Raw genomic sequence first — 15,000 nt, 5'->3', positions numbered from 1 at the left:
GCAGTTCGGTTCTCGCGTTTCCTGCGACCAGGATCACTATGTCGTCCGCGTACGCGATCGGTTCGCACTCTGTCGCGCTTGTCGTGAGTTCGGCTAGCAGGTCGTCGAATATTAGGTTCCAGAAGCTTGGACCCAGTACCGACCCCTGCGGGCAACCCTTCGTAACGGGCTTGCTGACCATATCATTTTTCCCGGCGATTCGCACGGCTCTGTCCGAAAAGTAGCTTCTCGTCAGTCGATATAGATTGGCGGGGCAGTCTCTTCTCTTCAACTCGTGCATCACGTTGGGCCACCACACGTTATCGAATGCTCCTAATATGTCGAGCGCGATTGCGAGTACGTACTTTTCCTCACTCATTCGCTCGACTATCTCGCGGAATTTTGTGATCGCATCCACTGTGGATCTACCGGGGCGAAAGCCGTACTGCCTGTCCGACGTTAGGGCGTGGTCGTGGAATATAGTTGTCATCCTGGCAGCCATCAGCCTTTCCAGTAACTTGCCCACCATCGATAGTAGGCAAATCGGCCTGTAAGACTTCGGGCTACTCTTATCCCGTTCTGGTCCCTTCGGGATAGTGATGACGTTCCCCAATTTCCAAACCTTCGGGAAGACTCCCCAGGTGAGGCAGCTATTCATGAGCCTGAGGAGTTCCTGATGGATTCCACCCCAGGCGCGTTGGATTACTTCGGCCTCGACTAGGTCAGGTCCAGGACATTTCCCCTTCGTTAGTCGTTTTACGGCGCCACTGAGTTCCTCGTAGCGGAACTCTGGGGTGTCCTCGACGTTCGGGGGGGTTGTACTGTCGCGTCTGATCGCTGTCTGCTCCGGCGTGTCCGTTTCTTCCTCGTCGTCGGGTAGTAGGGCGGACAGCATCGCCGCCGCAGTGGTTCGCCAGTTGGAGGTTTCCCCTTGTGGCGTCCGCAGAGTCGACACTGTTTCTTCCCTCCTTAGCTTGCCCGTGGCCGTTCGGTAGGCAATACCCCAGGGTTCTGCGTTGCCCTCCTTGGTTATAAAGTCTCTCCAGCTGCGTATCTTGGTCCTGGTGATTGCTTTTACGTACTCCTTTCTGATTTCTCTATACCGCAGCTTCTCCTGCTCCCTCGTTGCGGGGTCCCTGGTCCCCTGATATTTCTTCCTTGCCCGGTAGACTTCCCTCTTTGCTCGTGTGAGCTCAGGCGTCCACCATGGCACCGATCTGTGATACCATTTTTTCCTCGGAATGGCGGCATCGCAGGCTCTTCTGAGGACTTCCTGCATCTGCTCGGCCATTCGTTCAACCTCGTTCGGCTGCCGGGGGTTTGTCTCTCGGAGTGTCGCCTTTTCCTCTATGATCACTCTTTGAAAGACCTCCCAGTTGGCGTGCCGAATGTTGTATCTTCTTTCCTGAAGCTGCGGCGGAGTACTCCCCTCGTTAAAATCAAGACGCGTCTCCAGTATTCTGTGATCGCTGGAGGTTCCGTCCTCGTGTACTCTCCATTCCTTCACGAGCGGTATTGCTTCCGGAGTCGCCATAGTCAGGTCTATGTTCGATCGCCCTCTCGTTGTTTCAAATGTGTGTGCCTGTCCCGGTTTGTTGAGGATGTGGAGGTTGTATTGTGCGATGACAGCCTCCAGGGCCTCACCTCTGTCGTCGATGTCCTTGCTGCACCACAGCGGAGATTTGGCGTTGGAGTCCAGGCCAATAATGGCTTTCTTCCCTCTGAGCCTATTCAGTACTTTGTCTAATTGCTCGAGGCCGACTTCGATATTTTCGGTCGGCGGAAAGTACTGGCTGACGAAGTATACCTCCGTCTCTCCATCGCTTACTTGTACACAAGCGCAGTGCGTTGTACATAGTCCGGCAATTTCGAGCGGCGTTAGCTCCTTCGACTTAACTCCTACTGCTGCCATTGGTGGGTCACCCTTCGAACCCCGACAGGCGATCGAGATTCCTGTTCCGAGTCCGGGTATTTTTCCGTCGATGCTGTATGGCTCTTGCATTAGCAAGATTTCGTCGCCATCAGCTTCCATCTGTGTCCTGATTTCGTGGGGGACAGTTTTGGAACGCTGCATGTTATGCTGCAGGATCCTTATACCCCTTCTACCCCCGTGTCCTCTTCCATTTTTGCTCGGGGCTTTACTCATACGTAGTTCGGGAGATAATTATTTCTAACGCCTTCTTGTACATAGGGCAGTCTACGTTAGAGGCCGCATGATCGCCTTTTTTCCCTGCCTTCTTGCAGTTGACGCAGCCGGCGTTCTTGTTTTTGTTCGTGCACTCTTTAGTGCTATGTCCGCTTTCCGCGCAATGTGCGCAGATCTCATAGCCCAAGCGGCAGTGTTTTGCCACGTGCCCATAGCCTTGGCACTTGTAACAGCGGCTGACGGCTATGTAATCCCGAACCCGGCAAGCATTCCACGAGATGAATATCTTGCCAGTTAGTAGTTTATCTCTTACCTGGGGGGGCACTTCCAGTACCCAGTTAGTTTCCTCGGAGTCCTTGCGGCCTGTTCTGAAGCAGAATTTGATGGCTCCGACGTCTTCATCTGTTAGCCTTTCTTGGTTCTGCTTCTTGATGCAGCCCATTATTTCCTTCTCCGGCATTTCCCGTGGAACATCATATAATATTACCCGGGGCAGCCTCCTCTGCGGCGTGCTGGTTTTTAGGCCGGCTTCCTTTAGCTTGGCGTTCTCCGTGAACGCTTTTAGGCCTTCGGGGTTCGCCGTTTCCACGACTAAACCGTTTCCTCTGATTTTCTTCACTGCGGTGATCTGGATTCCTCTCTTACGTGGGTTCACCAGCGTGAAGACTGCCTCCCGTGCTTCCTCACTCGTTTTTATCTCGGAGTCTGACGACTCCGGCCGGATTATCACCGCATTTGTAGGTGGTTTGACCGCGATTTGCCCCACCATACTATTCTTCATTTTGACTTTTTCGGCGTAGGAGGACTGCTTAGGCTCCATCCTTGATTTGACTGCCGTTTCGAGCCGCTTGCTCGTTTGTAGCGTCTTGTTGACGGCACTCAGTATCGCCGTTTCTTTCTTCTCCGCGCCGGTGCTCTGGTCCAACTTCCCGGTGAGGTAGCTGTTGTGGAGTAAGAGTTCTTCCACTATCCCTCGCATGTCCCGGAAATACCGCATGATGGCTGCGGTTTGCTCCTTGTTAACCTTCTTACTTGGGTCCAGACAGAAGGCTAATACGCCCTTCTCTATTTCCCCTGCCTGTGCTCTTAAATCGGGCACAGTGCGGGGTTCGTCTGCTGCTACAGGCGATTGCTGCTGCTTCGCCTCTTCCCCTTTTTCTTTCTCCTCTGTTCTCTTCTTTCTCTCCTGAACCGGGCTTTTCCTCTCCACCTTTTGCGTTTTCAGTGGTTGGAGAACCACTTTTGCTTTTGCAGCGGTTGGGGATTGACCCTTCGTAGCCATTCTGATATTTGTAAGTCCCCGCGGCGTATTGTTTTGCGCGCAGAGACACTAGGTCCGACGGCGTAACGGCGGCACTGGTCACGCACTTGTATTTGTATTTGCCCTGCGCTATTCTTTCTCGCGCGCGGGCACTAAGTCCGACGGCGTATTCCTTTTATCTTTTTTTTTTTATCTTACTCGCTCGAGCCTGAGTCCCAGCGGCGTATTGTTTTGCGCGCCGAGACACTAAGTCCCAGCGGCGTATTGTTTTACGCGCCGAGACACTAAGTCCCAGCGGCGTATTGTTTTACGCGCACAGATACTAAGTCCGACGGCGTAACGGCGGCACTGGTCGAACACTTGTGCTTGCACTGCACCACTATTATTATCTATACGCGCGGGCACTAAGTCCGACGGCGTATTGCTTTTTTTTTTCTTTTTTTTTATTCGCTCGAGACAGAGTCCCAGCGGCGTATTGTTTTACGCGCCGAGACACTAAGTCCCAGCGGCGTATTGTTTTACGCGCCGAGACACTAAGTCCCAGCGGCGTATTGTTTTACGCGCACAGATACTAAGTCCGACGGCGTAACGGCGGCACTGGTCGAGCACTTGTGCTTGCACTGCACCACTATTATTATCTATACGCGCGGGCACTAAGTCCGACGGCGTATTGCTTTTTTTTTTGCTTTTTTTTTTTACTCGCACGAAACAGAGTCCCAGCGGCGTATTGTTTTACGCGCCGAGACACTAAGTCCCAGCGGCGTATTGTTTTACGCGCACAGACACTAAGTCCCAGCGGCGTACTGTTTTACGCGCACAGATACTAAGTCCGACGGCGTAACGGCGGCACTGGTCGAGCACTTGTGCTTGCACTGCACCACTATTATTATCTATACGCGCGGGCACTAAGTCCGACGGCGTATTGCTTTTTTTTTCTCGCTCGAGACAGAGTCCCAGCGGCGTATTGTTTTACGCGCCGAGACACTAAGTCCCAGCGGCGTATTGTTTTACGCGCACAGACACTAAGTTCCAGCGGCGTATTGTTTTACGCGCACAGACACTAAGTCCGACGGCGTAACGGCGGCATTGGTCAAGCACTTTTGCTTGCACTGTACTATTATTATCTATACGCGCGGGCACTAAGTCCGACGGCGTATTGCTTTTTTTCTCGCTCGAGACAGAGTCCCAGCGGCGTATTGTTTTACGCGCACAGACACTAAGTCCGAAGGCGTAATGGCGGCACTAGTCAAGCACTTGCACTAGCACTTCTCTGTGTTTCAAACTGGATACTTTTGCTGTGTCCTGATGTGTCACTTTACGAACGTGGCACTTAGACCGCAGCGTGTTGCTTTGCGGACGCGGATACACTAAGTACCGCTGCGAGCGGCTTCACGAACACTTGCACTGAGTCCCTCGGCGTATCGCTTTACGAACGCGGACGCTAGTCCCGCGGCGTATTGCTTTACGAACGTTGGCGCGCAGTTACCAAGTAGCCCGTGCGGCGGCGCTGCAGTCGCGCGTCTCAAGATGTCTTCCACTCTGCCCTAACCTCAGCCACGTTTTTCTCTGTCCACTCACGCTTCTATAGAAGCGATCTCCACTGTACTTTATTATTACTTTAATTCCCAAGCACTTTCTCTCCACTTTTGCGTTATTTTCTCGCCCGATTTCTTTGCTTTTCCGCAAGAACTCGAACATTAAGTACGGAGCGACGTGAACGCGTGTTCTCAGTATGCCGCCATCTTGTGGACTCAGTAGATAGGGACAATTAGTTTGAGCGTATAAGGGCTCGGCTTGGGGCCGACCGCGCCATTCCTGGAGTGTAAAACTCATACTGGCTTCGCTCTTTAGGTGTTCGGTATTTATTATCCACTTCCTGACGGCCACTGCCCGGGGAACGGCGCGCGGGTGGTCGGCGCGCGACTTGGAAAAACCCTGTCCTCTCCTTTCGGGTCTTTGGACAAGTTGAACCTACCCTTTCGGGCGGCAGCTCGCTTAGCCGGCGCGGCGAGATGCGCGCACCGCGCCGCGCCGTTACCAGCGGGGGCCACGAGGAGGCGGAGCTGCCAGCGTGTTGCTCGGTCCCAGCAGGTTGGCTTTCTAGCCGATTGTTCCCTGCACCGTCACAGTACTCATTTGCATGAGTACCGCCTGCACCGACGGTCGCAGGGGGTCTTTCCTAGATCTTCCTTGCCTTATCCTTTTTCCGTGTTCTTTTGCTTTTGTGCTGTTTCTTGCTCTTTTATATTTTATATTTATATTTCGTTCCCTGTTTAGAGTCCGATGCCGTTGGTCTCTGCGCGTCTCAGCGTCGCGGGTTCTTCTTCTTCCTCCTCTTCTTCTTCTTCCCCCCTGCGCTGTTCGGTCGGTCTCCGTGCCAGCCTTGTACTCCGTCTTGGAGGCCCGTCTGTCGGTTCAGTCAGCTGTGTTGCTCCTGTCCCCGAGTATCGCCCATGTGGCGAGGGTCCCTCTGTTTCCCACAGAATTCTCCTTCTCTTCTCCTCCTTTGCCCGCAGGACACTCCTTGTGAACTGGAGGAAGTGGGGGTATACGTCCTTCGTTATAAACTCCCACTTTTCTTCTGGCCAGTCTAACTTTAGTTCGCGTATCGCGTTCCGCAGTGTTTGACGGTCTTCTTCGAAGAGAGGACATTCCTCGAGGATATGGTGGGGGGTTTCCTCACTGCCGCAGTCGCACGTGTCCACTTCGCTCAAGCCGAACGTCTTGAGTTTGCTGTTAAAGTCCCCATGACCGCTGATGAACTGTGTCATATAGTGGTCGGGTCTTATCCAGCGATTCTCAAGCCTGTCCTTAATGCTGTCGAAGTACGCATAGGTCGTCCTCCCCTTGCTCGTGGTCTGCCAGCGTTCCTGCCACTTCTCTATTGCTTGCCTGGCGATTTCCTTTTCGCTGCTCGCGTCGTCTTGGCCTTTCCCCCATCGGTATTTCCTTGCTCGGGCTTCGATGAGGAGGTCGATCGGGATAGCTCCGGCGATGACTTGGAGGGCCTCTGTTGACGTTGTCCTGTATGCCTTTGTCACTCGGAGGAGTGCCATCCTCTGCGATCTTATTAGTCTGCTCTTCGCCTTACCTTTCAGCAGGTCGCTCCAGCCGGCTGTGGCGTATGTGGTTATCGGTTCGTACAGCCCTTTGTACAGGGTACGCATGGCCGCGTGTCCGAGTCCCCACTTCGCCTTGGCCACTCTCGCGAGGCTGTTGAATAGTTTCTGGCACTTTTTTGTCGTCTCGTGTACATGCCTGTTTATTTTCAGGCCGCTTTCTAGGTACACTCCCAGGTATTTTATAGCCTGTTTCATTTTTATGCTTCTGCCATCGATCTTGATGATCGGTGGTCTCTCCGCATCCAGCTTGCCCTTGACGAGCATCATTTCCGTTTTCTCCGCCGACAGCGTGAATTTCTTCCTGTCGCACCAGGTAGCAACGCGTGTGACTATATCTTGTCCCTTCTCTTGCAGTTCGGTTCTCGCGTTTCCTGCGACCAGGATCACTATGTCGTCCGCGTACGCGATCGGTTCGCACTCTGTCGCGCTTGTCGTGAGTTCGGCTAGCAGGTCGTCGAATATTAGGTTCCAGAAGCTTGGACCCAGTACCGACCCCTGCGGGCAACCCTTCGTAACGGGCCTGCTGACCATATCATTTTTCCCCGCGATTCGCACGGCTCTGTCCGAAAAGTAGCTTCTCGTCAGTCGATATAGATTGGCGGGGCAGTCTCTTCTCTTCAACTCGTGCATCACGTTGGGCCACCACACGTTATCGAATGCTCCTGATATGTCGAGCGCGATTGCGAGTACGTACTTTTCCTCACTCATTCGCTCGACTATCTCGCGGAATTTTGTGATCGCATCCACTGTGGATCTACCGGGGCGAAAGCCGTACTGCCTGTCCGACGTTAGGGCGTGGTCGTGGAATATAGTTGTCATCCTGGCAGCCATCAGCCTTTCCAGTAACTTGCCCACCATCGATAGTAGGCAAATCGGCCTGTAAGACTTCGGGCTACTCTTATCCCGTTCTGGTCCCTTCGAGATAGTGATGACGTTCCCCAATTTCCAAACCTTCGGGAAGACTCCCCAGGTGAGGCAGCTATTCATGAGCCTGAGGAGTTCCTGATGGATTCCACCCCAGGCGCGTTGGATTACTTCGGCCTCGACTAGGTCAGGTCCAGGACATTTCCCCTTCGTTAGTCGTTTTACGGCGCCACTGAGTTCCTCGTAGCGGAACTCTGGGGTGTCCTCGACGTTCGGGGGGGTTGTACTGTCGCGTCTGATCGCTGTCTGCTCCGGCGTGTCCGTTTCTTCCTCGTCGTCGGGTAGTAGGGCGGACAGCATCGCCGCCGCAGTGGTTCGCCAGTTGGAGGTTTCCCCTTGTGGCGTCCGCAGAGTCGACACTGTTTCTTCCCTCCTTAGCTTGCCCGTGGCCGTTCGGTAGGCAATACCCCAGGGTTCTGCGTTGCCCTCCTTGGTTATAAAGTCTCTCCAGCTGCGTATCTTGGTCCTGGTGATTGCTTTTACGTACTCCTTTCTGATTTCTCTATACCGCAGCTTCTCCTGCTCCCTCGTTGCGGGGTCCCTGGTCCCCTGATATTTCCTCCTTGCCCGGTAGACTTCCCTCTTTGCTCGTGTGAGCTCAGGCGTCCACCATGGCACCGATCTGTGATACCATTTTTTCCTCGGAATGGCGGCATCGCAGGCTCTTCTGAGGACTTCCTGCATCTGCTCGGCCATTCGTTCAACCTCGTTCGGCTGCCGGGGGTTTGTCTCTCGGAGTGTCGCCTTTTCCTCTATGATCACTCTTTGAAAGACCTCCCAGTTGGCGTGCCGAGTGTTGTATCTTCTTTCCTGAAGCTGCGGCGGAGTACTCCCCTCGTTAAAATCAAGACGCGTCTCCAGTATTCTGTGATCGCTGGAGGTTCCGTCCTCGTGTACTCTCCATTCCTTCACGAGCGGTATTGCTTCCGGAGTCGCCATAGTCAGGTCTATGTTCGATCGCCCTCTCGTTGTTTCAAATGTGTGTGCCTGTCCCGGTTTGTTGAGGATGTGGAGGTTGTATTGTGCGATGACAGCCTCCAGGGCCTCACCTCTGTCGTCGATGTCCTTGCTGCACCACAGCGGAGATTTGGCGTTGGAGTCCAGGCCAATAATGGCTTTCTTCCCTCTGAGCCTATTCAGTACTTTGTCTAATTGCTCGAGGCCGACTTCGATATTTTCGGTCGGCGGAAAGTACTGGCTGACGAAGTATACCTCCGTCTCTCCATCGCTTACTTGTACACAAGCGCAGTGCGTTGTACATAGTCCGGCAATTTCGAGCGGCGTTAGCTCCTTCGACTTAACTCCTACTGCTGCCATTGGTGGGTCACCCTTCGAACCCCGACAGGCGATCGAGATTCCTGTTCCGAGTCCGGGTATTTTTCCGTCGATGCTGTATGGCTCTTGCATTAGCAAGATTTCGTCGCCATCAGCTTCCATCTGTGTCCTGATTTCGTGGGGGACAGTTTTGGAACGCTGCATGTTATGCTGCAGGATCCTTATACCCCTTCTACCCCCGTGTCCTCTTCCATTTTTGCTCGGGGCTTTACTCATACGTAGTTCGGGAGATAATTATTTCTAACGCCTTCTTGTACATAGGGCAGTCTACGTTAGAGGCCGCATGATCGCCTTTTTTCCCTGCCTTCTTGCAGTTGACGCAGCCGGCGTTCTTGTTTTTGTTCGTGCACTCTTTAGTGCTATGTCCGCTTTCCGCGCAATGTGCGCAGATCTCATAGCCCAAGCGGCAGTGTTTTGCCACGTGCCCATAGCCTTGGCACTTGTAACAGCGGCTGACGGCTATGTAATCCCGAACCCGGCAAGCATTCCACGAGACGAATATCTTGCCAGTTAGTAGTTTATCTCTTACCTGGGGGGGCACTTCCAGTACCCAGTTAGTTTCCTCGGAGTCCTTGCGGCCTGTTCTGAAGCAGAATTTGATGGCTCCGACGTCTTCATCTGTTAGCCTTTCTTGGTTCTGCTTCTTGATGCAGCCCATTATTTCCTTCTCCGGCATTTCCCGTGGAACATCATATAATCTTACCCGGGGCAGCCTCCTCTGCGGCGTGCTGGTTTTTAGGCCGGCTTCCTTTAGCTTGGCGTTCTCCGTGAACGCTTTTAGGCCTTCGGGGTTCGCCGTTTCCACGACTAAACCGTTTCCTCTGATTTTCTTCACTGCGGTGATCTGGATTCCTCTCTTACGTGGGTTCACCAGCGTGAAGACTGCCTCCCGTGCTTCCTCACTCGTTTTTATCTCGGAGTCTGACGACTCCGGCCGGATTATCACCGCATTTGTAGGTGGTTTGACCGCGATTTGCCCCACCATACTATTCTTCATTTTGACTTTTTCGGCGTAGGAGGACTGCTTAGGCTCCATCCTTGATTTGACTGCCGTTTCGAGCCGCTTGCTCGTTTGTAGCGTCTTGTTGACGGCACTCAGTATCGCCGTTTCCTTCTTCTCCGCGCCGGTGCTCTGGTCCAACTTCCCGGTGAGGTAGCTGTTGTGGAGTAAGAGTTCTTCCACTATCCCTCGCATGTCCCGGAAATACCGCATGATGGCTGCGGTTTGCTCCTTGTTAACCTTCTTACTTGGGTCCAGACAGAAGGCTAATACGCCCTTCTCTATTTCCCCTGCCTGTGCTCTTAAATCGGGCACAGTGCGGGGTTCGTCTGCTGCTACAGGCGATTGCTGCTGCTTCGCCTCTTCCCCTTTTTCTTTCTCCTCTGTTCTCTTCTTTCTCTCCTGAACCGGGCTTTTCCCCTCCACCTTTTGCGTTTTCAGTGGTTGGAGAACCACTCTTGCTTTTGTAGCGGTTGGGGATTGACCCTTCGTAGCCATTCTGATATTTGTAAGTCCCCGCGGCGTATTGTTTTGCGCGCAGAGACACTAGGTCCGACGGCGTAACGGCGGCACTGGTCACGCACTTGTATTTGTATTTGCCCTGCGCTATTCTTTCTCGCGCGCGGGCACTAAGTCCGACGGCGTATTGCTTTTTTGCTTTTTTTTTTTTACTCGCTCGAGACAGAGTCCCAGCGGCGTATTGTTTTACGCGCCGAGACACTAAGTCCCAGCGGCGTATTGTTTTCCGCGCACAGACACTAAGTCCCAACGGCGTATTGTTTTACGCGCACAGATACTAAGTCCGACGGCGTAACGGCGGCACTGGTCGAGCACTTGTGCTTGCACTGCGCCACTATTATTATCTATACGCGCGGGCACTAAGTCCGACGGCGTATTGCTTTTTTCTCGCTCGAGACGGAGTCCCAGCGGCGTATTGTTTTACGCGCCGAGACACTAAGTCCCAGCGGCGTATTGTTTTACGCGCACAGACACTAAGTTCCAGCGGCGTATTGTTTTACGCGCACAGACACTAAGTCCGACGGCGTAACGGCGGCACTGGTCAAGCACTTTTGCTTGCACTGTACTATTATTATCTATACGCGCGGGCACTAAGTCCGACGGCGTATTGCTTTTTTTTTTTTTATGCTCGAGACAGAGTCCCAGCGGCGTATTGTTTTACGCGCACAGACACTAAGTCCGAAGGCGTAATGGCGGCACTAGTCAAGCACTTGCACTAGCACTTCTCTGTGTTTCAAACTGGATACTTTTGCTGTGTCCTGATGTGTCACTTTACGAACGTGGCACTTAGACCGCAGCGTGTTGCTTTGCGGACGCGGATACGCTAAGTACCGCTGCGAGCGGCTTCACGAACACCTGCACTGAGTCCCTCGGCGTATCGCTTTACGAACGCGGACGCTAGTCCCGCGGCGTATTGCTTTACGAACGTTGGCGCGCAGTTACCAAGTAGCCCGTGCGGCGGCGCTGCAGTCGCGCGTCTCAAGATGTCTTCCACTCTGCCCTAACCTCAGCCACGTTTTTCTCTGTCCACTCACGCTTCTATAAAAGCGATCTCCACTGTACTTTATTATTACTTTAATTCCCAAGCACTTTCACTCCACTTTCGCGTTATTTTCTCGCCCGATTTCTTTGCTTTTCCGCAAGAACTCGAACATTAAGTACGGAGCGACGTGAACGCGTGTTCTCAGTATGCCGCCATCTTGTGGACAGTAGTAGATAGGGACAGAGGGAATCTCGTTAATCCATTCATGCGCGTCACTAATTAGATGACGAGGCATTTGGCTAAAACCTGCGATCCTCGATACGAGGACCGTACTTCCGAGGTTTATCCCCCTCGTAGGGACATTAAAATATAACATATTTGCTATGTAACCCAAAGGTTACAGCAAATTTATTCACTATCATGCATGGACGTAACAACAAAATAAATAAATAAATAAATAAATAAATAAAGAAATAAATAATAATTTAAAAAACTGGGTCTGACTTATGTATCTAAAAATATGTTACACAGCTCTATGGAGCTTCTCAATACGTTCAGTACTAATGTTTTGATAATTTGGCCACCAATACCCATACGCTTGAGGTTACTTTCCGTGGAAGGCGTTATGGCACCACGACTGCCCAAGACCACCGGGATTACTTCTCCCTTGCCGACATTAAATCTTGCCTTTAGGTGTTCGAGGCATGGCCGATATTTGTTGACCTTTTCCTTCTCCGCGCGCGAGAGGTAATCCTTATTCTCATAGCGGACGGTAACGTCGACCACGAGAACCCTTTCCTCGTTTTTAACTACGAGGTCCGGCTTGAAAAGAGCACCTCCCACCCGGAGCGTAGGTTCAACAAAAACTTCATTATTTTTTCGTAGACTTTCGGCAAGGGTCATTTTCGCTTCATCATGCCGCTTTATCCTCAGGCCCTTAGTGTACTGGCACAGCCCGAGTATATGTCCAAGGGTCTCGGGCTGGGCTCGACATTTTCTACAATTGATGTCCAAATTTTTGTCGACTCGTGCCAGCACTGTTCTTGTGCCAACAGTGTTGGTCCTGAGTTTAAGCGCATCTATAAATCTTGATGGCTTGAGCAGTTCGCAATCCTTAAGCCACACATTGCCAGCTTTGCTTCTCGAGAAGTCAGGTACGCCCTGCCCCTGACTTCTTAGTTCAGCCCATTGCTTCACATGCCCCGCTTTTAATCTTTTTCGGGCTCTTTCGATATCTTCCACAGAGGCTGGCCAATTGATCCTCAGTGAGTTTGCCATCTTTTTCAATTTCTCATTGTACTTTTCATCAACCAGGCTGGAGACCGCCGGGTCGATCGAGTCCTTTATTTTAATTGCACTTTTTAGGGTGCCAAGTTTGACGATGTGCTCGAACCTCGGCAACCCTAATCCGCCCCAGGATTTGGGGGCATAGAAAAAACCAGTGGCAGTTGAAGGCGTTAGATGGAATATAGCCTTTATTTCCTGCCTGACTTCGCTGTCCAGCAATCTTAAAACGCTGTCACTCGGCGGGCTTACGAGCAGGTTATAAATATATCGGGGAAAGATATGTTTTGTGATCAATTCGAGCTTCTGGCATGGCTTGAGTGAGAGCTTTCTAACTCTCTTCACCACACTCAGAAGCTCGGGAACGATTATGCCACAGTGTATGCCTTTCCAGGGCCCCATTTTGGCGCCTAAGTACCTGAAGGCTTCGTCAGGATCGACTGTTGGGATGGTGTTGTTCCCATGTTTAATTTTTGGTTCTTTGATGAACCAAGTACGCCTTTCTGCGACTACTTGAAATGCCTGGCATTTATCCCTTGAGATGGTCATACCGAGGCCGTTCAGATACTCGTCAAGCACATCCACTTGGCGTTGCGCTTCCCCGATATCGGCGCCGAGCAACACTACGTCGTCAGCAAAAGCCAGGACAGGAATCTTTCTTGTCTCATTCACGTTTATTCCGCTGGTTTGTTGCTCGATCAAATCCAGCAGTGGCTCCAAGCACAGGTTGAATAGCAGCGGTGACAAAGGGTCGCCCTGCTTAACTCCCCTGAGGATCTTAATCTCGACCCCGGTGCTGTTTTTAGATTTTATTGTGGTCTTGCCCTCGCTATACATGTTCCTGATCAAGTCAGTAATGGGGATCGGCACGCCCTTCCTCCTTAGGCAGGGGACGATTCCCGAGTGGGGCACTGTGTCGAAGGCTTTGGAGATATCCACAATAGTGAATACCCCGCCTTTCTTTTTCTTGCTATAATCCAAGGCAGCGCTCAACAGGTCGATGTTTATTTTACAACCGCTTTCAGCGGTGAATCCTTTCTGCCTTGGATTCAACACAATGCCCCTCCTTATCCTCCCGTCAATTATGGAGGAGAAAATACGGCCGAGAATGGGGCCTATAGTTATAGGCCTCCAATTCTCGACCAGGCTGCTCGACTTATTTGGTTTTGGTATTAATGTTGTTCTATTTTCCTTCCATATAGGAGGAAAATAGGAGCAATAAAGTAAGATATTGTATAATACAGCTAAAATGGTGGGCAGGCCAGGGATCAGAAGGTGTTCCTTCTGGAAGCCCTCCGGCCCTGCTGCAGCCTTCATTCTTATTCTGCTCAATTTCTCCGCCACATCCTCAACAGCAATTGGCGGGAAGACCTCGCATAAGGAAAGCTCAGAGGCTCTACTTCCTGGGACGGGGGATTCAACAGGTCCTGTCTGGCCCCATAAATCCTCATAAAGCCTCCTCACTTCCTCGGCATCAGGCAGATCCCTAGCCGGTTGGAGGAAGGCCCGATCATCATTTATTACGGCATCGGCCAACCTCCTTGGATTTTCTGTAAACAACTCCTGGCAACGAGCGTATGAGTATCTTTTTCTAGCATTTCTATTACCTTTTTTCTTTCCTTGGTGACCAATCCTCTTGTTCTTAACTGAACTTGCCCTCTTTTTACTATTAATTTCTTTTATGGCTCCATAGAGCGTGAATTCTAAAAATTCATTTATAGCACTCTCAAGGGCTTCCCTATTTCCCTTGAGAGAGACCCAGATTGTCATCAGTCGAGTGTGGACCCACCTTTAAAACAGGTGGCACCTCGACTTGTGTCATTATTGCGGACTCTAGCTGGAGTCTCCACTGTTCATATTCTAGACCGCTGACTCCAGGTTCTTCGAAACACGCATTGCCTGGATCAACGGGATCGCACCCTCCCTCTGTCACCTGAGTGGGCTCTTGGGAACTTGTTTCCTCACCAATCAGCCTCAGCTTTTTACGCTGGTATCTGATTTGTTCGATCGTCTTGCTGGTGAGGATCTCACTGATCATTTTGTTGGGGAATTTGTGGTCTTTATATATCTCCCAAAGTTCCCTCAACTGAGCCAACTCCTCCGCCGTCCATTTTTTCTCAGGGGGGTCCGTTCCCCTCCTTTTGACATTTCTTACGGCAGGGTGCGCATGCCGCTCGTGGGTAGATAGCCCTCTAAGCGTCCCAAAGCTCATGGGGCAGGTTTCGCATCTATATGAACCACTGGGTCCTTGACTTGTTCCTCTACAATGAGGCAGGTGGCATCTGGCCCCATGAAGCTTCGGAAAGCCTTTCCCACAGTCTTTGCATCTCCATTGGATGCGGGCTGTCACATGATGTTGCTCCAGGTGCCGCCCTAAGTCTGACAATGACAAAAAGAAAAGGTCGATTTCCCTTTTCTGGCAGACAGGGCAGGCAACCTGGTCACCCA

Source organism: Bombus vancouverensis, unplaced genomic scaffold, assembly GCF_051014615.1.
Source record: "Bombus vancouverensis nearcticus unplaced genomic scaffold, iyBomVanc1_principal scaffold0044, whole genome shotgun sequence".
Lineage (NCBI taxonomy): Eukaryota > Metazoa > Arthropoda > Insecta > Hymenoptera > Apidae > Bombus > Bombus vancouverensis.
The sequence above is the reverse complement of the archived record's forward strand: the minus strand, read 5'-3'. Positions refer to the sequence as shown.